The following is a 25,234-nucleotide window of genomic DNA, read 5'->3' as shown; positions in this document are numbered from 1 at the left end:
CACTCACTATGTGTTAATGGGCATGCTTATTTATAACTTTGATAAAATGTCATAAAAATAATTCCATGCCAGCTCACCATTGGTGATCAGGTAGTTTCTGTTCCAGTTCCAGTCCCATAAATCATGAAGCTTGCTGCCAGAAAAGCTTCAAATCTCCTTTGAAAGCTGTTTGTGGTCTTGATTGTGGGAGCTTCAGTTGTCTGACTCCAGCTGCCACACAGTGCTCACTGATATCATTTGCAAGAACCCCAGTGTGACAATATTTATCAGTGAAGCAGAAATCAGGAAGTGATGACTTTTCTTTGAACATTTGCTAAGGCTAAGCTGTGCTTTCTACCACAGTTGGGAATTTCCTGGTTTACAACAAATTATTGTGTCAACACCGCATAAGATTTCAAACTACAGGAAAATCACTGGAGTTATAAGAGGCAGACAACGACACACACACCACATGCATGCTGTTGCTATTTATTGTGGATTAACCTGTCAAGGGCCAGAACAAAATAATTCTGCCTCAAATACAGGAAATCATAGCTTTCCTGTATTTCCTCCATTGTTGGCATGCTGGTTAGTGCTGTTGCTCCACAGTAAGAAGGTCCTGGGCTAAATTATCCATGAATGTAAACGGCTGTGTGTTTCTATCTGATAGACTGGTGAGCTGTCCAGGGTGTACCCTGCCTGGTAACCTATCACTTCAGGGTTATTTCCCAGCCCTGCTGCAACCAGGATAGAGATAGGAGGATGGTAGTTGTTGTAGACCCATTCAATTTCAATTGAAGGATTAAAATGTTCCAGGAGCTCAACTTACTCCATCTGAACATGTTTCAATCGTGTTTTATGAACACAACATGCAGGTTTACTGAATATGAAAAGGTTGTGTTGATTTAACTCAGTTGTTTAAGTTTCTGCCAAAGCAAAACCTTTGTGTGCAACCAGTGTCCACTATTGAATCAAGTAAATCCAACATGTTTTTGTCAGTGCAAAAGGAGTTACGGTGCCTGTATTCCTGCACAATATTGTCCCGGGAGGGAGGAAAACTTTCTGGTGAAGTTTTGGTTGATTTTTGGGTTTTGCTTGACACTAGGTTGATTTTATCAGTGAGGTTTGGATTGTTTTCTTTCTCTAAGAGAGAGAAAGATGGTTTTATGCTTGGACATGTTTGCAATGGGCCCCAGTATTTGTTACTTTATTAGTATTTTATTGGTTGCGTTTGTTTGTGCTTTTGTTACAGTGCACTGAGATAAGAACATCTGAGAGGTGTGATCCACCGGTGGTGATATTTTGGTATTTTGTGAGTTCCCGATTTAACAAATCAGCTCTTTAATCCAGACCTGAGAGGTTGAACTTTAAAGCGCTATAAAATATTCTTACTGGAAACAGTGGCAAAGTGTTTTTCTCCATGATTATAATGGGCTTGGGAGAAATTCACTTATATGTGACATTGATCACATGAGAAGTCCTGAGCCTAAAAGGATTGCAGCGAGTCAATCCAGTCCAAAAACAAGGAGCTGTTTTCCTTTAAAATGATGACATCATCTTGCTGGTGATGGAGGCTCGAATAGGCTGCGCGTGAGACTCCATTATCAGCAATATCTGGTATGAATGTGTGTGGATGTATGCATGTGACTGGACTGTGATGGACTGACGACTAAAAGTTTAACTGACTTGATACTGAGACAAAAACTGTGCCGACTTTAGGATTAGTGAATGTCCACAACAATTCACCCAGCCTGTAGAAGAAGGGTGGAGGTTTTGTCTTGCTTTGTTGTTGCAGGAGCAGAAGGATGACAGAGACTAAAGGGGGAGGCTGTAGCTTCACATGAGTGTGAGCTGCAGACTGAACCCTTTGGTTGCTAATGTTGAGTCACTGATGTTTGCATTAAGAAAATTGTGTTTTATTAGCCATGTTTTAATTAAGGTATCACATTATATTGTTGGGAATGTTAAATGCTAAAGTGAAGAAAAGCTTTGATTTCACTCATGACTGAACATGTTATTATTAACCATAGCAGGCCACTGTAAAGAGTCAATTAACTGTTATAGAGGAAAAAAAGGCCAAAAACTCTGTTAATACCTATGAATAACAGGCAATGATAGACTTGTCACATTCAAAATAGAGATATGTAATAACAAACACGGGTCCGTGTCATTTAGGTTCTCCATTGAAATAGTCAATCATTTAGAAAAGTAGAATATATATATATATGTCTCAACGCTGTTTCTCAATAATATTAAAAACCTAAAAACTATTGTTGTGGAAGATAGAAGTCACTGTGACAGCCCTCTGACTGTGGAGGACGTTTGTAATCCTATTTCTGCACTTAAGGCCAACAAATCTCCCGGCACAGATGGTTTAACTGCAGAGTTTTATGAATCATTTTCTAATCTCCTGGCTCCGTTCTTACTGCAGCTTTTCATAGGAAGTGTAGAGAATAACATCCTCCCTCCTACTCTTACTCAGGGTCTCATAACACTTATTCCAAAGCCAAACAAAGACTTACTTCTTATTGATAATTGGAGACCCATCTGTCTGCTCAATGATGACTATGAGATTATGGCTTTAGTACTTGCTAACAGAATGAAAGAGTTCTTGGACACAATTATGGATGAGACACAATCAGGCTTTATGAGAAACAGACACCTTTCTAAGAACATGAGACTGGTTTTAGATCTACTTGATTACTCTGATTTGGTATCTGACTATAGCTTCATTCTCTTCCTGGATTTTTAAAAGGCTTTTGATACAATTGAACATCAATTTATTTTCCAGTCTTTGGAAAAATTTGGCATTTTTCTGTAAAGCTATCAAAACCTTGTACACGAATGGCAATAGCTCAATTAAAATGATTAAGACTCCACCCCGAGATTTGACCTGTTATACAAGGAATCAGCACAGCTGATAAGGAGCTCATCATCAGCCAGCTAGCTGATGACACCACACTCTTCTTGAAGAATGCAAATCAAATCCGTCCAGCCCTTAGTGTTATTAGTGATTTCTCTGAGGCATCTGCTTTATGTCGAAATCTAAAAAAATGTGAATTACTAGCAATTAAAGGCTGCACTGCAAATGCTCTCTGTAACATTTCTGTTAAACAAGAAGTCACATATCCAGGACTGTTAATATCCAAAGACCAAAAGTCAAGATGCTCGTCAAACTTGTCAAACAGTGTTGGGGAATTCTCAATGGTGCTTGGTGCCATACCCTCAGGGACTTTAATGTTATATAAAAACACTGACAGCTCAATATCTGCCTCAGTCACTCTCCCTGATCCAGCTGAGTCAGCAGTGGGAAAAATCTGCTTTTCACAGGAACTTGGTAACAGCAATAAGAGAATACGTAGTTTATTCCAAGAAGATATCATGTCTCTCCCATATATAGAATATCTTACTGGAACCGACATGTTCCAGATATCACCTGGAAGACAGTCTGGATGATCCCATAAATATCTAATTGTGAACAAGGTGAAGGAAATCTCATATAAAATTCTTCATAAATGTGACCCAGCCAGTCACTATATGGTAACATTTAAAAGAGACATAAATACTAATTGAACTTTCTGTGGGGATCATCCAGAAACTGTGGCACATCTCTTTTGGTTCCTCTACACAGAGATTCTGGAAGAATTTAGCAGTTTTGTTATTGTCCATATTTTAAGGGAGTTTTCTTTACGATGGGAAAATGTTTTATTCTGTTTCTTTAAGTTCCCCAGGAAGAATGATAAATGTTTTTTATAAAAAATTTGTTAATACTTTTAGCTATTTTATATCCATAAATGTAAGTTTATTAATAAAACACCATATTTCTGCCGTTTTATAAGGATATGAATTGTACATACAATCAATTTCAGACTCAACCAACAAAAAGCCTCTCAGAACAATATTTATATGTTGATTTTTTTCGCCTACTCATATCATCATTTTTTTACTCCTGGTTCTGTATGTTCATGTTCTGTTCTTTTGTAAACTTCATCTGTTTGTATGTTGTATACTCATTGTGTTTCAATAAAGTTCGATTTAAAAAAAGGTACGTTCTAAACGAAGCTTCAGACGTCACTGATCACGTGACTCTGGCCAAACGAATCAAGCCTCGACACGGTGCTTCTGAAGCAGCGCGTTGATCTTTCTGACACACGCACCGGAGCGTCAGCTTCAAGCGGACCATCACTACGTCTCACATCTAAAGGTGTCAAGGTAACTTTGAACTGAGTTCAGTCAATCTGGAGTTTTTCCAAGTTTTCTGTTGCTCTCTGTGAGAGAAGAGCGTTAAAGGCGGGGCTCTCCAGAGTCCAGCAAAACAGGAAACCACAGCTGGGTGTGTGTAAGTGTGCAAACCAATAGAATGCATCGTGGTGGGGGGGGGCATCACGGGCAAGAAAAAAATAAAATAATCGGTCGTACCCATGCTTCCCCGACGTCATGCCAGCGCATATTGGGAAATTCGTAGGCACCGATCGGTTTTCTATCAGCCATTTGCTGGGAGTAAGGGCGCCCTCCGTTTGCGAGGTGCGCCTGCTGCTGGCAGCACAGGGAGGAGAGGGCGGGGTGGCGGGGAGTCTCTGGCTGGCTGGAGCGGCATCTAATAACCAACTCGCAAAACAAAATAAAAACAACAAACAGATATTATGATACAGACTTATAATCTGCACCGATGTTTTTTCTAAATTCTATAAAGTGAGCGCGAGAGCCCTCGGTGCGCCTGCGCGCTGCTGAAGTCAAAGTAAACTTTATTGTCATCTCCGCTACAGACAGTCCAGCATATAGAGAGACGAGACGACGAGGCTGCAGTTACAGCGGTGCAAGTAAACAAACAATAAATATAAGAAGAGTAAGAAAATAAATCTACACTTTAGGACTCGGGGTAAAGGATCAATAACAATTTAATTTATAATTTACAGTTTGATGATTTAAAGTCTCACACAACCCGTCAAAAGGGGCGGGGCCGGCTGCTTCCAAGTAGAGCACATTTCATTTATAATGATGTAAATCCAAGCCCATCATGGATTCACGATCTGAATCCTGGGTTGTGTGAAATCCCAGAAATCAACCTTAGACAAAGTGAATCTGTGAACTAAGGTGTAGGTCTGTTAGGTTAATTGTGCTGATCCTCGGGTTGGGGGATTTGTGTTTGTACTGGAGCGCAAAATTCAAACCAATGGAAGATGGACAACAAAAGTTCAAAGCCATCAGGTGCTCAGGTTAGAAAAAAGAGAAAAGATGCAGGTAAGCAGACGTGTGATTGGATAATGGCAGCTCATCCTGAACCAATCAGACTAAACTCCAAACAATACATTATGTTACAGATTTTAATATTAATTAGTCATTGTTACTTGTTGATTTGTCCTTTTCTCATTGTGTGACGAATTATGACGACTGTTTGGTAGCTGTTATTGTCTCTCTCTCTCTCTTCATGTGTGTTTCTCTGGTGAAACAATAGTTTTGTGTTAATGTTAGGGCTGCACGATTTTGCATAAAATGAGAATCACGATTTTTTGGCTTAGAATTGAGATCATGATTCTCTCATAACAATAAATAAACATAAAACAACAAATGTCTCACGTTTTGTTGTTGCAGCAAAATGTTGTCCTGCTTGAAATTCCGTCTCCACCGTTGCTCGACGCTGCGTGTACAGAGCAGGTAGTGCAACAATAGAAAAATAGTTGCTGGACGGCACTGTGTAGCGTTTGTCTAGGGTTTTGATCGTTTTCCTAAATCCCTCGTTTTGCACAGTGTTGATGGAGCCATATCTTTGGTCAGGTGATAAGTGATAGCCTCCGTAATGTCTTTGTGCCTGCGGGAGTTCGACGTGTATAGGGAAGCGCTGTATAAAGTTCCCGTTATTGATGTTTGGGTGGTTGACCGGGACGGATTTTCTCCTGTCACTTTCTCGTCATCCCTGACGTGCTCTCCGTGGTTTTTTCCCTGCTAATTTTAGCATCACACGGCACAGCTTCTGTATCACGTGGTATAAGGCTCCGCCCTTGTCATTTGTTGAGCAGGAAGAGTGAGCGCTTGTTTTCATGCAGAGTACGTCCCGGATCAAAATGTGAAGTTTTACAAATCACCACTTCTTTAGTGAATATCATTTCAGTCTCAGACAACCTCGTTTCTCTTACAGAGGTTGAATGCACCTTCTGCGGATGGCGGTACCACACAGTGTGCGTGGACTTCCCCTGCACAGAACGCAACTACAAATGCTGTGAATGCTAAATAAACAGAAACAAATGATCCCTGTTGTCTTTGCTTGATGATTGGTTTGAGTCTTGACAATCCACATTGCTGGCGTTGCATCTTTCAATGGCAGCAATGGCAGGTATCAGTGCTCAAAGCTTTTCAGAATCAGAATCAGAAACTTTATTGTCATTGTCATGAGAACAACGAAATTAAGAATGGTCCCCGATCATTGCATCATCCCTAGCAATATCAAAATATAAATAAAACAATAAAATTCAATAAATAAAATAGATAGAATACTTAAAATACTAATAAACATTCACATACATTCCCACACACATGCTTCAGACCATAGATTAACACAAGAGTGGCGTGATGTGTTTGTTTCCAACAAGTTGCCCACCTCGGGAAACAAAAATGTGTTCTTTTACTTGTCAGATGAACATATGAGACACTTTGACTCTTCAGTGCAGTGTGGAGCCTAACAAAGATCTGTTTTGTGTCCCAGCTGATCAGCAGGAGGAGGAGAGTCTGACGGAGCAGCAGAGGAACATTTTCAGCTACTTGGACTCAGCTCAGCCACTACAGAGGAAACAATGAGCTCAACACAGAAGGTGACAGACAGAGCAGGACCATATGACCAAAGATATTTATCACCATATACATTTGAACATTTGCCATAACGATGTAGCTGACGATAGAATTGACACCAGACAAAATACTTTACAGCTGCACAATGTCATGATTCGAGTTTTGAGGAGAAGACAAACGACTGCATGGTCTCAGTAGATGCCAGAATAGTGATCTTTATTACACACTTCTAAGACAGAAGCATGGGAAGACAAGCGTACAGCCACAGATCTCCGCCGGGCGGCGGCTCTCCATATCTTTTATATTATTCATGATGACGTCACACAGACCTTACTGGAAATGATATCAAGTCCCCACAATCCCAAAAGTCTTCCTTATATAGACATCAGATGGTACTTTTAGAGAAAAACAAGTGTGTGATCTGTTGTGCATTTTGTGAAACTGTGAGTCCACTAGAGAGGATGTCCTGAGACGACCTCCCTTTGTTAATAAGTGTTTATGTGAGGGAACGTGCGTGTCTTTCATAAGTCTGTATATATGTGCACGTTAGTGAGGCCTGACTACGTGCATAACTGAATGTAACAGTCCAGTTCGAGTGGAGTGGTGATGTTGCAACAGTTTAAGCAGAGAGAAAGTAAGCAGGTGGAGAATTACCTTGTAGCCGATTTACTAAGAATGATATGATGAATGATACAATGATATATTGCTGATAAACTGATGCAGACTAATGAAGTAATAATGAACTAATAACAGTGCATGTAAATGATATCAGTGAGATTAAAATAACATCCATTATCCTAACAACTCCTTTGAAACAATGTAAGACATTCAACATAATACAGGTCAATCCAACAGATCTAATGATTTTCACACTCTTCTAAGTCAGAGGTCTAATGCAAACTAAAACTACATACCATATTATAATGCAACTACTTTGATCTCATATATAAGGTAACATATGATAACAAATTAATCTCCACAACAACTTTATTAAAAAGCCATCAATGTATTTTCACTGAAACAAGCAGCTGTTGTTTATGTGCATTAAAGTTATATAAAAATGTAACAGTGCAAATGCAAATTCCTCGCTGACAGTTTAACCAAAAGGCGTTTCCAGTGGAAACTGGCCGACACATCCTGAGCATAACCATGTATAATATCCACTAAACTTCAGAAGAGGTTATACAGTCGTGGCCAAAAGGTTTGAGAATTGCATAAATATTGGAACCTGGAGAAGTTGCTGCTTACGTTTTTATAATAGCATTTTGCCTGCACTCCAGAATGTTATGAGGAGTGATCAGATGAACTGCATCGTCCTTCTTTGCCATGAAAACGAACTTAATCCCCAAAAAGCCTTACCACTGCATTTCATTGCTGTCATCAAAGGACCTGCTGAGACCATTTCAGTGATCGTCTTCTTAACTCAGGTGAGAATGTTGGCGAGCACGAGGCTGGAGATCATCATGGCTGTATCCCGATTCAGGTTCTGCAGCTTTAAAGTCCTCAAGGGCCGCGTACTCAAAGACCGCTAAGGCCGAAGTGCGAGGCTCGTAGGCTCGTGAAATGGGACGTCTAGCCTCCGTCGCGCTGCCCAGGTTGCCTAGCAACCATGATACTAACAGCTGGAAACGTTTCATACAGCTTTGTTTGACAGAAATGAAGGAGAACATATTTAGTTCATTTGTTTCTACATGAGCTCTGTGTGATTTGATGAGTATCTGAGGCTGAGACCACAGGACTGTGAAACATGATTGTTGGGCTTCATTTCTGTGCTGAACAGTCGTTTAAGATTAGCTGTAAATAACAATTAGCTGATGTTGTTCATGAGACTAAAGTCATCTCACTGTGGTAATGTAAATATAATATGGCCAATATTATAGTTATTATATTAATCACTTCACTCACAGACAAGTATCTGTGACAGTGTGTATACAGATGTATCATATATAAGAGACAAATATTGTTCTTGTAATATGTTGGTACTAAATGTGGCTCAATGCTTACATATATGTGTAAAAAGCAAATGTAGGAGCTGTGATAACTGTGTCAGATAGAATGAAGAGTCGACTGATATATGAAATATTCCTTTATTGGGTGAGAAAATCAGACCATGTCATAACTGCTGTAAGTCACACAGAATAGATATCAGAGCCTTAAACAGGCTGACTTCAGCTAAATGGGTCAAACTGGGCAGAAAGTCTACAAACACATAACATCCTTATAGAATATGATGTAACACTATAGATCAACTTAGCTCAGAATATATAAAGCATATAAACAGTTACAGCAATATGATGCAACAAACACAGCAGCTACTGATCCAAAATACTCAAAGCTTCATAGAACTGAAACCAACATTTATTTTAGCTCCATTCTGCTGCTGATACAGACTTTAGGTTTCTGAACATTAAACTTGTTGCTGCCTTTCATAGTGTGTAACTTGAAGGCCCTGAGTACTTTCTCCCACACTGGAAACACTGGGATGATCACATTATTTGAACATTACCTAATAAGACTGATTCAGCACAGACAGTTATGTTAAACTTTCCTAGCAGTCCTTCACAAACAGGGAACAGTCTGTCTATTCTCTCCATCTGTCAGCTGCTGCTGGCTCTTCCTCCTCCTCTTCCTCACACACTGCTGAGTTTGTCCTGGTGGATCATCAGGGCTGCAAAGCCTCACAGATGATGTGCAGCAGTGGGTCCCTCAGTCTGTCCTCACTCTGGACACTTGCAGTCGTCACACATGGAAATCAAATGTGTGATAAGCTGCAGGATTCAAACACAAGTGTAACTTATAAACACATGTTCATACTTTTATTCCACAATCAGAGAGAAAGAAACAGAGAGAGAGTGCAGGACAGACAGACGGGTGGCAGTCTCAGGTGTACACACTGCTACACAACAGCACCAGAGAAGCAGGATTTAGTGTTTGTGTTATTACGAGTGTAAACAAGAAGAGTTCCAGATGGTGCAGTGGACACATGTGTGACTGCTGTGATTAAAGCATCTTTCTTTCAGCTTAACGAGTGAACCGTCAGCTCGTTCAAACACACGTTAAAGTGCGTTTGGCTCGACACCACCGAACAGAGGCAGCAATATAACACAGCTAACATTAACAGTGCAGTGGATCCTGCTTGTGCCGTGATGTTCAGGACTGCAAACCGAGCAGCATCACTGACTTTCAGCTTGTTGTGTTTGTGGATATATGACTGACTTTAATTATCCACAAAATCATCACATTCTCTGTCAGATTAAGGTCGACTATTGAACGGCGTATATTTTAAAGGCTTTAAAACCAAGTTAACGCTGAAAGTACAAACATCACTAATGTCACATAACTCTGCCGACAAGGCATAGCTATGGCTATGAAATGCTCTTTGTGTATCACTTCTTCATTATGAAAGATGTCATTAATGCACTAGTAATGTCTCATCTGGAGTATTGTTCAATCATTTGGTCAGCAGCTAATAAGACAGATCTTAACAGACTTCAGTTAGTCCAGAATAAGGCGTCCAGATTAGTGTGAAGATGTTCATACTATACTAATATTGATAAAATGCATAATAACCTTTCTTGGCTTCCTGTACAGGCTAAAATATTCTATGGCTTACTTGTAGTTCTAAAGAAAGCAATTCTGTTAAACACACCACATTTATTCTGCTCAGCTGCAGTATCCAGATGAAATACATCATCATATTACACAGTTTTCAACAAGCTGCAATTTAGTAAATGCTCGAGTTAAAAGTAACGTTTTGTAAAACTGTTACATTTAGAGCAACTTTTAAGTGGAATAAGTTGCCTTAAAAAATTAGAGAATTATTCAAAACTTCAATGAACACTTAAAAGCCGATTTACAGAGCTTTTAGTTGTTGTAAATATTGTAAGACATGATTTGTTTTTGAAATTTGTGTAATGTGCCTCAATGTTATTGATATTATTATTATTATTAGTATTGATTGCTTATATTTGAACAATTGTGAAACCTCACTGTGGATGTAAGAGTGAAATTATGTGGATATCTTGAATCCACTTTATTGTGTAATATTTTATGTGAGTATTTGACGGAAGACGAGCAACATCTGTTGTGGAAGCTAACGGGGTTCCTTTAGAATAAACAAACATAGGATTTATTATCACTGAATAATTCTGTATAAATCTATACAAATTATAGAAATATGTAATAGGAAACAACAAAATAATCTAAATTATAAAATTGTGTGTGTGTGTGTGTACAATCAGGAGGGATGGGCATGATTTTAGTGTTTGAACAGTCATGAATTATCTTTAACAGCAGGTTGGATGTAATGTGTTAGAACTACCAGCAGGTGGGGATAAGAGACCTTTAAGGTGTTTGGTGCCACGCTCCACCTTCAGGTTTAAAACTAGTGTTAATGGAGTTTGAAGGTTGAGTTTGTTCCACGACTGCATTTCACTCACTGCCTCTGTTTGTATCTCTGTCACTGCAGGACCAACATGGAGCCAGAAGTCAGCGCTCTCAGGAGGCCGACAAACCTCACAGAAGAAAGGGAGAGAAAAAACACACCTGTGACGAGTGTGGGAAGGGTTTTACTGTGAGGGCTAAACTAAAACAGCATCAGGTCATCCACACTGGAGAGAGACCGTTCAGCTGTGACTTGTGTGGAAAGTCTTTTTCCTTCAAGGGTTCCCTAAAAAAACACCAACTCATCCACAGTGGAGTTAAAGCGTACAGCTGTGATCAGTGTGGCAGAGCTTTTACTGACAGTAGCAACTTACAGAAACATCTAGTTACCCACTCTGGAATTAAGGCATACAGCTGTGATCAGTGTGGCAGAGCTTTTACTCAAAGTAGCCACTTACAGAGTCATCTAGTTACCCACTCTGGAATTAAGCCATACAGCTGTGACGAGTGTGGGATGGAGTTTACTGTGAGGGCTTCACTAAAACAGCATCAGGTCATCCACACTGGAGAGAGACCGTTCAGCTGTGACTTGTGTGGAAAGTCTTTTTCCTGGAAGCGTTGCCTAAAACAACACCAACTCATCCACAGTGGAGTTAAAAAGTACAGCTGTGATCAGTGTGGCAGAGCTTTTACTCACAGTAGCCACTTACAGAGGCATCTAGTTACCCACTCTGGAATTAAGGCATACAGCTGTGACATCTGTGGAAAAACTTTCAGCCAGAGAGGGTACCGAAATAAACACCTACGCATTCACACCAGACATGATGTGTACTGCTGTGAACAGTGTGGCAAACAGTTTATAACTCACACACACTTACAACAACACATATTTACCCACACTGAGGACAGACCTTATCAATGTGACCTGTGTGAGAAGACTTTTAAAACTTCACGTCACCTGAGACGACACCAACAGATCCACACCAGAAAGAGACTCTACAAGTGCAGCTACTGTGAGGTATGTATTTATATTGTTATCTTGTCATTTTAGCCTGACTGTTTGGAACAACTCTGCTCATTAAACTGTGTTAGCATGTTAGCAATTCTACTGCATGGAAAAGCAGCTCTGAGTGATTATTCAGATTTTCCTTTCAGTTATGATTTTAGTATTACTGTAGTATTATGGTGGTAGTATTGTAGTTATTGCAGCCCAGTAAACTGAGTGTGTTAACTGAAACAGTCAAATGTAGTTGGACGTCTGCAGAGATGCTGTTTATTTCAGGCGACGTTCAGGATACAAATGTTGAAGGACTGACTTACACTGTCTTTGTGTCTTTGTTTAGAAGCAGAGCGACACAGATGGATCCAGTTCTCAACCCTGTCATCACTGTGGTGGTGGGAAAGACTTTCATTGTGACCTCTGTGGAAAAACTTTCAGTTGGCAAGCTGCCCTTAAAACACATCAACGTAGACACACTGGAGACAAACTGAAATACTGCAAAGAATGTGGGAGAAGCTTCACCACACCAAGTGATTTAAAAAAACATGAACTGATTCACAGTGGGGTTAAAAAGCACCTCTGTGATCAGTGTGGGTCATCCTTCACCACTGCAGGCGAGCTTAAATCACACAAACGAGTCCACACAGGGGAGAAACCACACAAGTGCAGACACTGTGAGAGAAGCTTCTCACATTCAGGTAATCGTAACATTCATGAACGTACACACATGGAAGGAAACTACAGCTGTGACCAGTGTGACAAGAGCTTCAGGAATCTCAGTTCATACTCTGCACACAAACGATCCCACGTTACTAATAAACTGTTTCACTGTTACCAATGTGCCCAAACATTCACTTCATTGTCTGCTCTGTGCAAACATCAGCGCGATCACTCAGGGCTGAAATCACTCCCATCACTGGATCACAGTGAATCTGAAGACACAGAAAGATCCTCTGGTTTCTGTGTCAGACTCAAAAAGCTTGAGATCAGGCTCCACAGAGTTCAGATAGAATCATTTGTGTTGAACTGAACTGGTTGCTGGGCTGAACTTCTACATAATACAGATCTACATGGGATCTTCTTTTCTGTTGTTTTACTGAGTCAGTTTTGTCCTTTTTTCTCTGTCCTGGTTTTGCTCGTCTGTAAATGATTGAAACTCAGTCAAATAGTTCATTGTTCTCCAGCAAAACGTTTTGGAAACTCATGTTTAACCTTTAAAACTCTGACATGTTTTAGCACACAAGGCTTCATCGGGGAGTTCACTCATGATTGGACCATGAGAACAAAGGTTTTTAGTTCTTTCAAAGAGAGTCTTGGAGATGTTTGATGTTTCTGTTTTTCTGAAACCACCTGAAAGAAAAACTATTTTTCTTGCTTTATGTAGTGTGGAAGTTTTTAATGTTTCTTCATCTGTGATGTTCTTGAATGTGTTCACGTGAAGATGGTACAAATAAACTGTCCTTTCAACTTTAGCTCCTAATTTATTCATTATTTATGGATGTAGCACAGCAGCCGTCTCTTGATTAACACATGGAGGGCTCGGGATCTGATGGTGTCGTCTCCCTAATTTGCCCACTCAGTAAATCTCACTCATGGCCAAGAAATTGAAATAAACCTTGTTTCCCTGCTGGATAGTGATCCACTGTAACTCTGCTCCTCCTTCCTGTTTAGGATTTCTGTGGCTGAAGTAAAATTCCCTCCATCCATCACTTATCCGGCGCCCCCCGTGTGCGGCAGCCTGTTACAGCAGCTCTGCTCATTCTGAGTTTCTTTCTTTCTTATCTTTTTCTTCTCGTAATTTTTTATAACTAACGTATCAGTAATTAGACTCTGCAACCATGTTCTACCGTTTTGTGCTAGTTCTGGTCGTTTTTCTTAGTTTATTTCTACTTTTTTCCCGCGTGTCTGGGGACCCAGAGCAGGGATCCTTTGTTTACAGTAAGGATCAGCTGTTAGCGCTGCGTCCTGCAGCGGTACTGTCGGCGGACAGACCCGACATTCCCAGCGAGCTGAGGAGGAAAAGACGGGGGTGTCGTGCTGGGAAGGAGCGCCGTCGCCCGAGAAGGAGACGTTATCGACCATCTCTTCCTTCTGTAATCATTGGAAACGTAAGATCTTTGCCCAATAAGATGGATGAGCTCACGTTGCTAACCTGGTCACAGAGGGAGTACCGACAATGTAGCATCATGATGCTAACGGAGTCGTGGCTAACACCGCTAACTCCGGACACGAGCGTGACACTATCGGGATTCCAGCTGCTGCGAGCGGACAGGACCAGAGACAGCGGTAAGAGGAAAGGAGGGGGACTGACAGTGTTTGTGAGCGACAGATGGTGTAACCCTGGGCACATCACTGTGAAAGAACAACTCTGCAGCAGAGACATTGAGCTGTTAGCCGTTAGCATGCGTCCGTACTCTCTGCCCCGGGAGTTCTCGCATGTTATCGCAATAACAGCATATGTCCCCCCCTCGGCCAACGCGGATGCAGCCTGTGACTCTCTCCACTCTGTGGTCAGCAGACTGCAAACACAATCACCGAGAGCCCTTCTCATAATATCAGGGGACTTCAATCATGCCTCACTGGACTCCACACTGCCCACCTTCACCCAGTATGTGACCTGCCCAACCAGAGACAATAAAACACTGGACTTACTGTATGCCAATGCAGAAGAGGCATACAGTTCATCACCTCTCCCTCCACTGGGCAAATCTGACCACAACCTGGTGCACCTTGTCCCTGTGTATGAGCCCTTAGTGCGCAGGGATCTACCAGCCACCCGCACAGTGCAGAGATGGTCGGAGGAGAGCGAGGAGGCTCTTAAGGATTGTTTTGAGTCGACTGTGTGGGAGGTGATCTGTGACGACCACGGAGAGGACATCGACAGCCTTACTACATGCATTACTGACTATATTAATTTCTGTGTGGATAACACCGTACCTACCAGGACTGTACGGTGTTTTTCCAACAACAAACCTTGGATTACCCCAGAAATTAAAGCTGTCCTCAAGCAGAAGAGGGGGGCCTTCAAATCCAAAGACAAAGAGGAGTTGAAAAGGGTGCAGAGAGAGTTGAGGGGACTGATAAGGAATGGGAAGGACAGCTATAGGCAGAAGATGGAGAACCAGCTTCAGCAAAACAACGTTGGTGAAGTCTGGAGAGGCCTCAGAACCATCTCAGGCCACAAACAGCAGAACTCTCTGCCTGGGAGGGATGTGAGATGGGCAAATGAACTGAATCATTTCTTCAACAGATTTGATTCAGCCATGAGGCAGTCTGCAACATCGGCTGCAGACTCACCCACCCCCACTGCTGCTGTTCCACCTCAGACACTTCACACCTCCTCTATTCACCCTGCTCACTCCCCCCACCCCCAACAACAGCATCCAATACACACTCAACACAAGGCTCCAGCCTGTCTCTCTCAACCACCCAGGTTAGGAGGGAACTGAGGAGGATGGCAAGAAGGCAGCGGGCCCAGATGGCATCAGCTCGAGGGTCGTCAGGTCCTGCGCGGACCAACTGTGTGGGGTGATGGAGCACCTCTTCAACCTGAGCCTGAGGCTGGGAAGAGTCCCACAGCTCTGGAAAACCTCCTGTGTTGTTCCAGTGCCAAAGACTTCACGCCCCAAGGACCTCAACAGCTACAGGCCGGTGGCTCTGACATCCCACCTGATGAAGACCCTGGAGCGGTTGGTCCTGGCTCAGCTTCGGCGCCTAACAAGCTCATCACTAGACCCACTTCAGTTTGCCTACCAGCCTGGCATTGGAGCAGATGATGCCGTCATTCACCTCCTACATCGTTCCCTCGCTCACCTGGAGACCGCTGGAAGCACTATGAGAATCATGTTCTTTGATTTCTCCAGTGCCTTCAACACCATTCTTCCCTCGGCTCTGAAGGACAAGCTGGAGAACTCTGGAGTGGACCATCACCTCACTACCTGGATTCTGGACTACCTCACCGACCAACCACAGTATGTGAGGACTCAGGGCTGTGTGTCGGACAGGGTCGTCTGCAGTACGGGGGCCCCACAGGGAACGGTTCTGGCTCCGTTCCTCTTCACCATCTACACTGCAGACTTCTCCCACAACTCCACCCAGTGCTTCCTGCAGAAGTTCTCTGATGACTCTGCAATAGTCGGCCTCATCACTGATGGGGACAACAAGGAGTACAGAGGACTGACTCAAGACTTTGTGGACTGGTGCCAGCTGAACTACCTCCAGATCAATGCCAGTAAAACCAAGGAGCTGGTGGTAGACTTCCGCAGGCACAAGCATTCTCCACTGCAACTACTGAACATCCAAGGTATGGACATTGAGGCTGTGGACAGCTACAGGTACCTTGGTGTTCATCTGAACAATAGACTGGACTGGACTCATAACTCAGACGCCCTCTACAGGAAAGGGCAGAGCAGGCTGTACCTGCTGCGGAGACTCAGGTCATTTGGAGTGGAGGGCCCACTCCTGAAGACCTTCTATGACTCTGTGGTGGCTTCTGCTATCTTTTATGGTGTGGTCTGCTGGGGCGGCAGCATCTCTGCTGGGGACAGGAAGAGACTGAACAGGGTGATCCGAAGGACCAGCTCTGTCCTAGGATGCCCTCTGGACCCAGTGGAGGTGGTGAGTGACAGGAGAATGGCGGCTAAGCTGTCATCCCTGTTGGACAACATCTCCCACCCCATGCAGCAGACTGTGACAGCACTGAGCAGCTCCTTCAGTGGGAGACTGCGGCACCCACGGTGTGGGACGGAGAGATTTCGCAGGTCTTTCCTCCCCACTGCTGTCAGACTCCACAACAAAGACTTTAACTGAACAAACACACACATCCATACATATGCAATAATACTAAGTGCAATAATCTTTTCTGGCATCGTTGTATTTTTACTCAGTGTATATAGCATTTGTATTCTATTTTTATCTTATTGTATATTTTTATTCTATTTTATTCTACTGTATATAGTATATTATTTTATTTTATTCTATTCTGTACAGTTGTGTACTGTATTTATTCTTATCGTATTCTAATTTTTGCATCATAACTTTTGCACTGTCCACTTCCTGCTGTGACAAAACAAATTTCCCATGTGTGGGACTAATAAAGGTTATCTTATCTTATCTTTATCTTATTACTGATTACTTCCCCAAAAAAGTAATCCCGTTACTTTACTTATTTTCAAAAGTAATTAATTACTTAGTTACTTAGTTACTTTTTAAAAACACGATTTACAACCTGAAGAGGTGATAAAGCGATAGATCTTTCAGCCCAATTCTACTTTTTCTACATAATCCATCATACAAAATGTAATCAAATGGAAAAGTCTCTTTTTTTTACTTGTTTTATCAGTTTTAATCTTTTAACTTTATGCATCAAGCAAAAATTTAATTATATGCAATATTCTCTGACTTGAATAAATTAGTTTAACATTTAAACCTATTTTCTGCACATTCCAGCACATAAAATAAAATATTTTTGTGTTTACACTCACTCTTTCAAATAAATGCAAGTAAAACACAGCAGAAAATAAATAAAGTCAAAGACTCAGCGGTCCTGTTGCTCTATTTTCACCTGTAAAGCAGGAGTGGGGTAGGCGGAGGTTTACCCTGGTGCAGGTGTGCCGCGGTCAGTGGAAGAATCCGTGAGTTTCTCTGTGAATTTCCCATTACGTCGTTGGGCACTCTGAGCTTGCTTGGAAGTTTAGGGTTTTTTTTTTTCCTTGTAAAAAGTTTTCTTCCCACGCACAGCGGACGCTAATGTTTTTGTCACTTTTTATGGAATCAAACTCAAAGTAAGGTCAGTACTTCCACGCTTTAAACGCTGCACGCTCATACTCTCTCTGCACTCATATATGATCCACTGTTGATCTGCACACAGCTGTTGTCACTGACGGCGCACTCGTCACTGTCGTGAGACATTCTCGCAAAAAATCACAGTTTTAATAACGCAGTAATGCAGCGTTCCTACGGGAAAGTAACGGTAATCTAATTACCGATTTTGCAATAGTAATCCCTTACTTTACTTGTTACTTGAAAAAAGTAATCAGATTACAGTAACGCGTTACTGCCCATCTCTGGTAAGTACATATGTGATCATAGCTTTAGCTTTTAAATGTTTATTCTAGTTAACACAGATCAGGTGGAACAACTCAAATAAAATATCAAAAATATTAAGTGGTCATCGGTACTCAGTTTGTTCAATACTGAATACAATGGAGCACAAATTGTCCATGTCCAAACTGTCACCAAAGTGCAATTTAGACCTGGCCTGTGGTTGTTATCTAAGTGATAACCATCAATTCTACTAAAACAAATACAAAATAAAGAAATTTGACACATTCTGTTGATATCAAAAGCACACTGAACAATTCAGTGTTGTTTTACTGCTGTTCTCTCTTCACTTCTTCTCCTCTGATTCTCTCCACATGTTGCTCTGCATCAGTGCTCAGTTTCCTGACAAAACAAGATTAAATATTGCTAAATATAATAGTATCTCACTACACTTCAACATAAGTGTTTTATTTTTGTAATTGTTTATCTGTTATTTTTCAGACTGAGTCACTGTGACCTGTCAGAGAGAAGCTGTGAAGCTCTGGCCTCAGGTCTCAGCTCTCAGACCTCTAATCTGAGACAGCTGGACCTGAGTAACATTAACCTGAAGGATTCAGGTGTGAAGCTTCTGTCTGAAGGACTGAAGAGTCCACACTGTACACTGGAATCTCTCAGGTGAGATCAAGCATTTTCCTTTCATCAACTGACAGAATTAGCAGATTAATAATAAGGCAGTCCTCTAATAAGAGGAGAAGTGGAGGTGTTTTGAAGGGCAACATACTCTTATGTTAACAAGACAGGAAGTAGTTCCTGGGAACTTCTTCCTTTGTTATTGTCTAAGTAGAAACATGATGGTGAAACAGTGATGAGTTTGCAGAGGTGGATCCACAGCACACAACACAACAATGCTGTTGCGTGCTGAAAGCAGACTTCTCACAGATTCTGAGGCTGCAGGTTTCATCACTGTCCAACCAAAATTCACTGAACCAGCGGTAAATGAACGTCCAAAACTAAGCTTCATGTTTAAAAAACAGATGATCAGGGGGATTTGTGTTTACATCTTTTTTGTGTGATCTGCTCACCTGCTGTTTTAGCTGTTTGGTGGTTGTTGAGATGGTTTTGTGAACTTTTAGCTGAGATTCTGACATTTCTGTAGATACCACAAGTGTCTAATTACTTTGTACAGCATGAATGGCCATAACAAGGTTTTTAACAGTAAGAAAAGTTGTAAAACTTCAGAAAATATAGTTAAAAGTCCAAAACCTTCTACGTCTGGTGGCTTGTGGTAAGGAGCAGATCAAACGAGTAAAGAATTACGTTATAATTATAAATGGCTTCAACAGCACATTCAGGTCTGTGAGACTCATTCAGACACTGAGCTGTGGCTCTGTGCTACATGCACATATTTCTGCATCTCTGCCATTCAGACACACTTTATATATAGTTTATTTTATGTAGTATTCAATACTGAACTGTACATTTAGTCTTTTTAAAGGCAGCAAGTTTTATTCAGTGTTTTCATAAAAGCCTTATTTCTATCCATTTACTGCTATTAGGAAGAACACGTGAGGTTTAAGACCTGGACCAGTTTGAAACCTTTTGTCCTCCACAGTGGAAAATGGGTGGAAATAAAAATGGGTCTCACTTTAGCCATCTCCTAATTTTATCAGTTCTACTCTCAGCGTCTTCTGTATATCTCCTGTATAAATGTTGCACTCAGCTTTGTGGTCTCCAATATCACTGAAATGCAGCCAGATGCTGCTCATTTTGCCTTTTCACTCTTTCCTGACACGCTTGCATTTCAGTACAGCTCCCATTTCTCTGTGTACTGGTCTCTACCACTACCCTTGCTGTCTATGGGACATTTCCGTCCTCTTTCACATAATGGTATGATCCCAGTCTGTCTCTTAAAGTGTTTGGCCACATGGTTTGCTCATCAGTAGTGCATTGTGTACTTATTTTAATAGTACTGCCAGTGGCGTGCACAGACATTTTGGGGGGCAAGTGCTCCAGGGGGAAAAAAGGGCACTTTTTGCATATGTGGAAAACCTTTTCTTTTTATAATAAAAAAATCGCACAGGTTAAATGCAACTTTTAACCGGATTATTCGTCCAGAATTGCTGTGCGTTGCTGACCTACAGCAGACAAGAGCTTCTGGACATCTGGACTCACAACTCCAACAGTTTTATCGCTGATCTCCGACTCATCCCAGAGATCTCCAGAACACCGGAGGCTGCCCACTCTCCCCGGCCGGGCGGAAGTGCACGCAGACGGCGCCGAGATCGTAAACAAAGGCGAGGTAGGCACGGAGGGCTACGGGCTAAGCTAAAGCTAACACCACACCGGCTGCCTTTACCCAGTATTTTCCTTGCCAATGTCCGTTCTCTGGCAAACAAAAGGGATGAGATACGGCTCTCCATCACTAACAACAGACGGATTATGGACTCAAATGTCATGTTTTTCACCGAAACATGGTTGAACAACAGCTGCCCGGACAATGCTATCAAGTTAGCAGGACGCCACACACACCGAGCCGACAGGCTAGCAGATGACTCCGGCAAGACCAGAGGTGGAGGTTTGTGCATTTATATTAACAATGCTTGGTGCATGAACTCCACTACTACTGAGAGTCACTGCTCACCTAATGCAGAGTTTTTAATGGTCAAATGCAGACCTTATTATCTCCCCAGAGAACTCACTTCAATCATACTCACTGCCGTGTATATCCCCCCCGACGCTAATGCTAGGTTAGCCATGAAAGAACTTTCTGCAGCCATCAACAAACACCAGAATAAACACCCCGAGGCTGCTTTTATTGTTGCTGGCGACTTCAACCACACCAACTTAAAGACAGTCCTCCCCAGATTCCACCAACATGTCTCCTGCCACACCAGAGGAGACAAGACTTTAGACCATGTGTATTCCAACCTGGCTGGAGCCTACAAAGCCACACCCCTCCCCCACATTGGACAATCGGACCATCTCTCCCTGTTCCTCACACCTAGGTATTCACCACTCATCCAACGTGTGAAACCTGCTGTGAGGACAATTAAAGTGTGGCCAGAGGGGACAGAGGCAGTGCTCCAGGACAGATTTAAAAACACAGACTGGAATATGTTCACCCACACAGACCTGGACCAGTACGCCTCATCTGTACTGGATTATATCTCCGAAACCACAGACAGTGTTACCACCCAGAAACGGATCACCATGTACCCCAACCAGAAGCCTTGGATGAACCGGGATGTTCGTCTCCTCCTGAAGGCCCGCAACACCGCCTTTAGGTCAGGAGATGCACACGCCTACAGCACAGCCAGGGCTAATCTAAAGAAGGGCATCAAAAAAGCCAAACACCATTACAAAAAGAAGGTAGAAGAACACTTCTCCAACTCCAACCCCCGACGCATGTGGCAAGGACTCCAGACCATTACAGACTACAGGACCACCAAACCCTCCCCCGCATCCTCTGATGTCTCCTTCCTCAACGAGCTCAACAACTTTTATGCTCGTTTTGAGCGAGGGAACCCCACAACCACAACCAAAGCAGACATGACTCTCTCCCCCACCGATGTAGGAGCGGTGCTGAGCAGGATCAATGTCCACAAGGCTGCAGGTCCAGATGGCATCCCCGGGCGTGTTCTCAGAGCGTGTTCTGGGGAGCTTGCAGGAGTGCTCACAGACATATTCAATCTGTCCTTGGCCCACGCTGTGGTACCGGCCTGCTTCAAATCCACCTCCATCGTCCCGATACCCAAAAACTCCAACCCATCTTGCCTCAATGACTACCGCCCAGTAGCACTCACCCCCATCATCACTAAGTGCTTAGAGCAGCTGGTCCTAGCACACTTCAAATCCTGTCTCCCCCCCACCCTGGACCCCCACCAATTCGCATACCGCCATAACAGGGGCACAGAGGATGCAGTCTCCATCGCACTGCACTCTGTCCTCTCACACCTGGACAACAACAACACCTACGCCAGAATGCTGTTTATAGACTTCAGTTCAGCATTCAATACAATCCACCCCTCACAACTCATCAGGAAACTGACAGACCTGGGCATCAGCTCCCTCATCTGCAAATGGTTACTGGACTTCCTGACCAACCGCCCCCAACATGTCCGGCTGGATAACCACTGCTCATCTACCATCACAATGAACACCGGTGTACCACAAGGCTGTGTGATGAGCCCTTTCCTCTACTCCCTCTTCACCCACGACTGCAGACCTGCTGATGGTTCCAACACCATCATTAAGTTTGCAGATGACACCACGGTGATTGGCCTCATCAGTGACAACAATGAGGCCGCCTACAGGGAGGAGGTGGATCGTCTGGCTGAGTGGTGCGACACAAACAACCTGCTGCTTAACACCGAGAAGACCAAGGAGCTCATCGTGGACTACAGGAGGAATGCTGACCCACATCCACCCATCCACATTAAGGGGACGGCTGTGGAGCGTGTGAGCAGCTTCAAGTTCCTGGGAGTCCACATCTCCGAGGATCTCACCTGGACGACCAACTGCTCCAAGCTGGTCAAGAAGGCTCACCAGCGCCTCTTCTTCTTGAGGACCCTGAGGAAGAACCACCTGTCCTCAGACATCCTGGTGAACTTCTATCGTTGCACCATCGAGAGCATCCTGACCAACTGTATAACAGTCTGGTACGGGAACTGCTCTGCCTCGGACCGGAAGGCGTTGCAGAGGGTCGTGAAAACTGCCCAGCGCATCGCCGGAGCACCACTTCCTGCCATAAAAGACATCTACAGGAAGCGGTGTCTGAAAAGGGCTGGGAAAATCATCAAAGACCCCAGTCACCCATCACATGGAGTCTTCACCCTGCTGCCCTCTGGGAGGCGCCACAGGAGCCTCCGGACTAAGACCACCAGGTACCGGAACAGCTTCTTCCCCACAGCTGTCAGACTCCTGAACTCTGCCTCCTGACATCTGACCCACGTTAAACTCATGCACTGAACATACACACCCCCACAATGGACAACTGTACCCTCAAACACACAATAATAACATGGACTGAACCACCACTCACAACCACTAGCACTTCATATAGCCTCTGTAGAAACTATCTACACCCTCACTTATCTTAACTGCACTACTGTATAGCTCTGTGTAAATAATCATTCTGTACATTCAATAATCTTTAATCCTACAACTGTTTACAACTTGCATAGTTCCCATTTCTGTATAGCTGTATATCTCAAATTTCTGTAAAGTTATTTATTTCATATTCTGTATAGTTTTTCATATTTATATCCTGTTCATAGCCTGTACATAGCTTGTACTCACTACAGCCTGTACATACTTATAGTTATAGAATATTCACAACATACTTCATACCGTGTACATTATAACATACCATAATAGACCCATTTCTGTAATATACTTACATATCTATACTATTGCTAATATATATTGTAATATATCTATATCACTAAAGCACTTCTGGATGGATGCAAACTGCATTTCGTTGCCCTGTACCTGTGCATGTGCAATGACAATAAAGTTGAATTCTATTCTATTCTATTCTAAAGTGACTCTTTTAAAAACATGTCTGCCTGAAATTCACATTTCATTTATTTTGGGGGATTTTAACAGAGAGATAGAACTTTATGAATCCCTCATGTTTATCCTCCAGGGAATCCAGTTTGTAGCAGCAGAACACCGACAAATTTTTACACAGCACAGAATTAGGATATCAAATAAAGGGGAATAAGAGAATATGAATATAAGCATAAATACACTGAACAAAAATATAAACGCAACACCTTTGTTACTGCTCCCATTCCCCATGGGATGGACGTAGAGACCTAAAATTCATTCCAGATACACAATATAACCATCCCTCCCAAACAGTGGTCACAAATCAGTCCAAATGTGTGGTAGTGGGCACATCTGCCATATTGAGATAATCCATCCCACCTCACAGGTGTGCCACATCAGGATGCTGATCTGACATCATGAGTAGTGCACAGGTGTACCTCAGACTGCCCACAACAAAAGGCCACCCTGGAATGTGCAGTTTTGTCTCACAGCAAAATGCCACAGATGCCACAAGCAATGAGGGAGCGTGCAATTGGCATGCTGACAGCAGGAATGTCAACCAGATCTGTCGCCCGTGCATTGAATGTTCATTTCTCAACCATAAGCCGTCTCCACAGGCGTTTCAGAGAATATGGCAGCACATCCAACCGGCCTCACAACCGCAGACCTCGTGTAACCACACCAGCCCAGGACCTCCACATCCAGCAGGTTCACCTCCAAGATCGTCTGAGACCAGCCACCCAGACAGCTGCTGGAACAATTGGTTTGCACAACCAAACAATTTCTGCACAAACTGTCAGAAACCGTCTCAGGGACGCTCAACTGCATGCCCGTCGTCCTCATCGGGGTCTTGACCTGACTCCAGCTCGTCGCCGTAACAGACTTGTGTGGGCAAATGCTCACATTCGATGGCGTCTGGCACGTTGGAGAGGTGTGCGCTTCACGGATGAATCATGGTTCACATTGTTCAGGGCAGATGGCAGCTGAGAATGTCCCAGTTCTTGCATGGCCAGCATACTCACCGGACATGTCACCCATTGAGCATGTTCGGGATGTGCTTGACCGGCGTATACGACAGCGTGTACCAGTTCCCACGAATATCCAACAACCTCGCACAGCCATTGAAGTGGAGTGGACCAACATTCCACAGGCCACAATTGACAATCTGATAGACTCCATGCGACGATGTGTTGCACTGCATGAGGTAAATGGTGGTCACACCAGATACTGACCGGTTCTGGGTCCCCAGACCCCCAATAGCGCAAAAAACTGCACATTCCAGGGTGGCCTTTTGTTGTGGGCAGTCTGAGGTACACCTGTGCATTACTCATGATGTCAGACCAGCATCCTGATGTGGCACACCTGTGAGGTGGGATGGATTATCTCAATATGGCAGATGTGCCCACTACCACACATTTGGACTGATTTGTGACCACTGTTTGGGAGGGATGGTTATATTGTGTATCTGGAATGAATTTTAGATCTCTACGTCCA

The sequence above is a fragment of the Rhamphochromis longiceps genome, linkage group LG3 (assembly GCF_057381845.1).
Source record: "Rhamphochromis longiceps isolate RC_006_pf linkage group LG3, R_longiceps_female_GT1.1, whole genome shotgun sequence".
In the NCBI taxonomy this organism is placed as follows: domain Eukaryota; kingdom Metazoa; phylum Chordata; class Actinopteri; order Cichliformes; family Cichlidae; genus Rhamphochromis; species Rhamphochromis longiceps.
Note: the sequence above shows the minus strand (reverse complement) of the source record.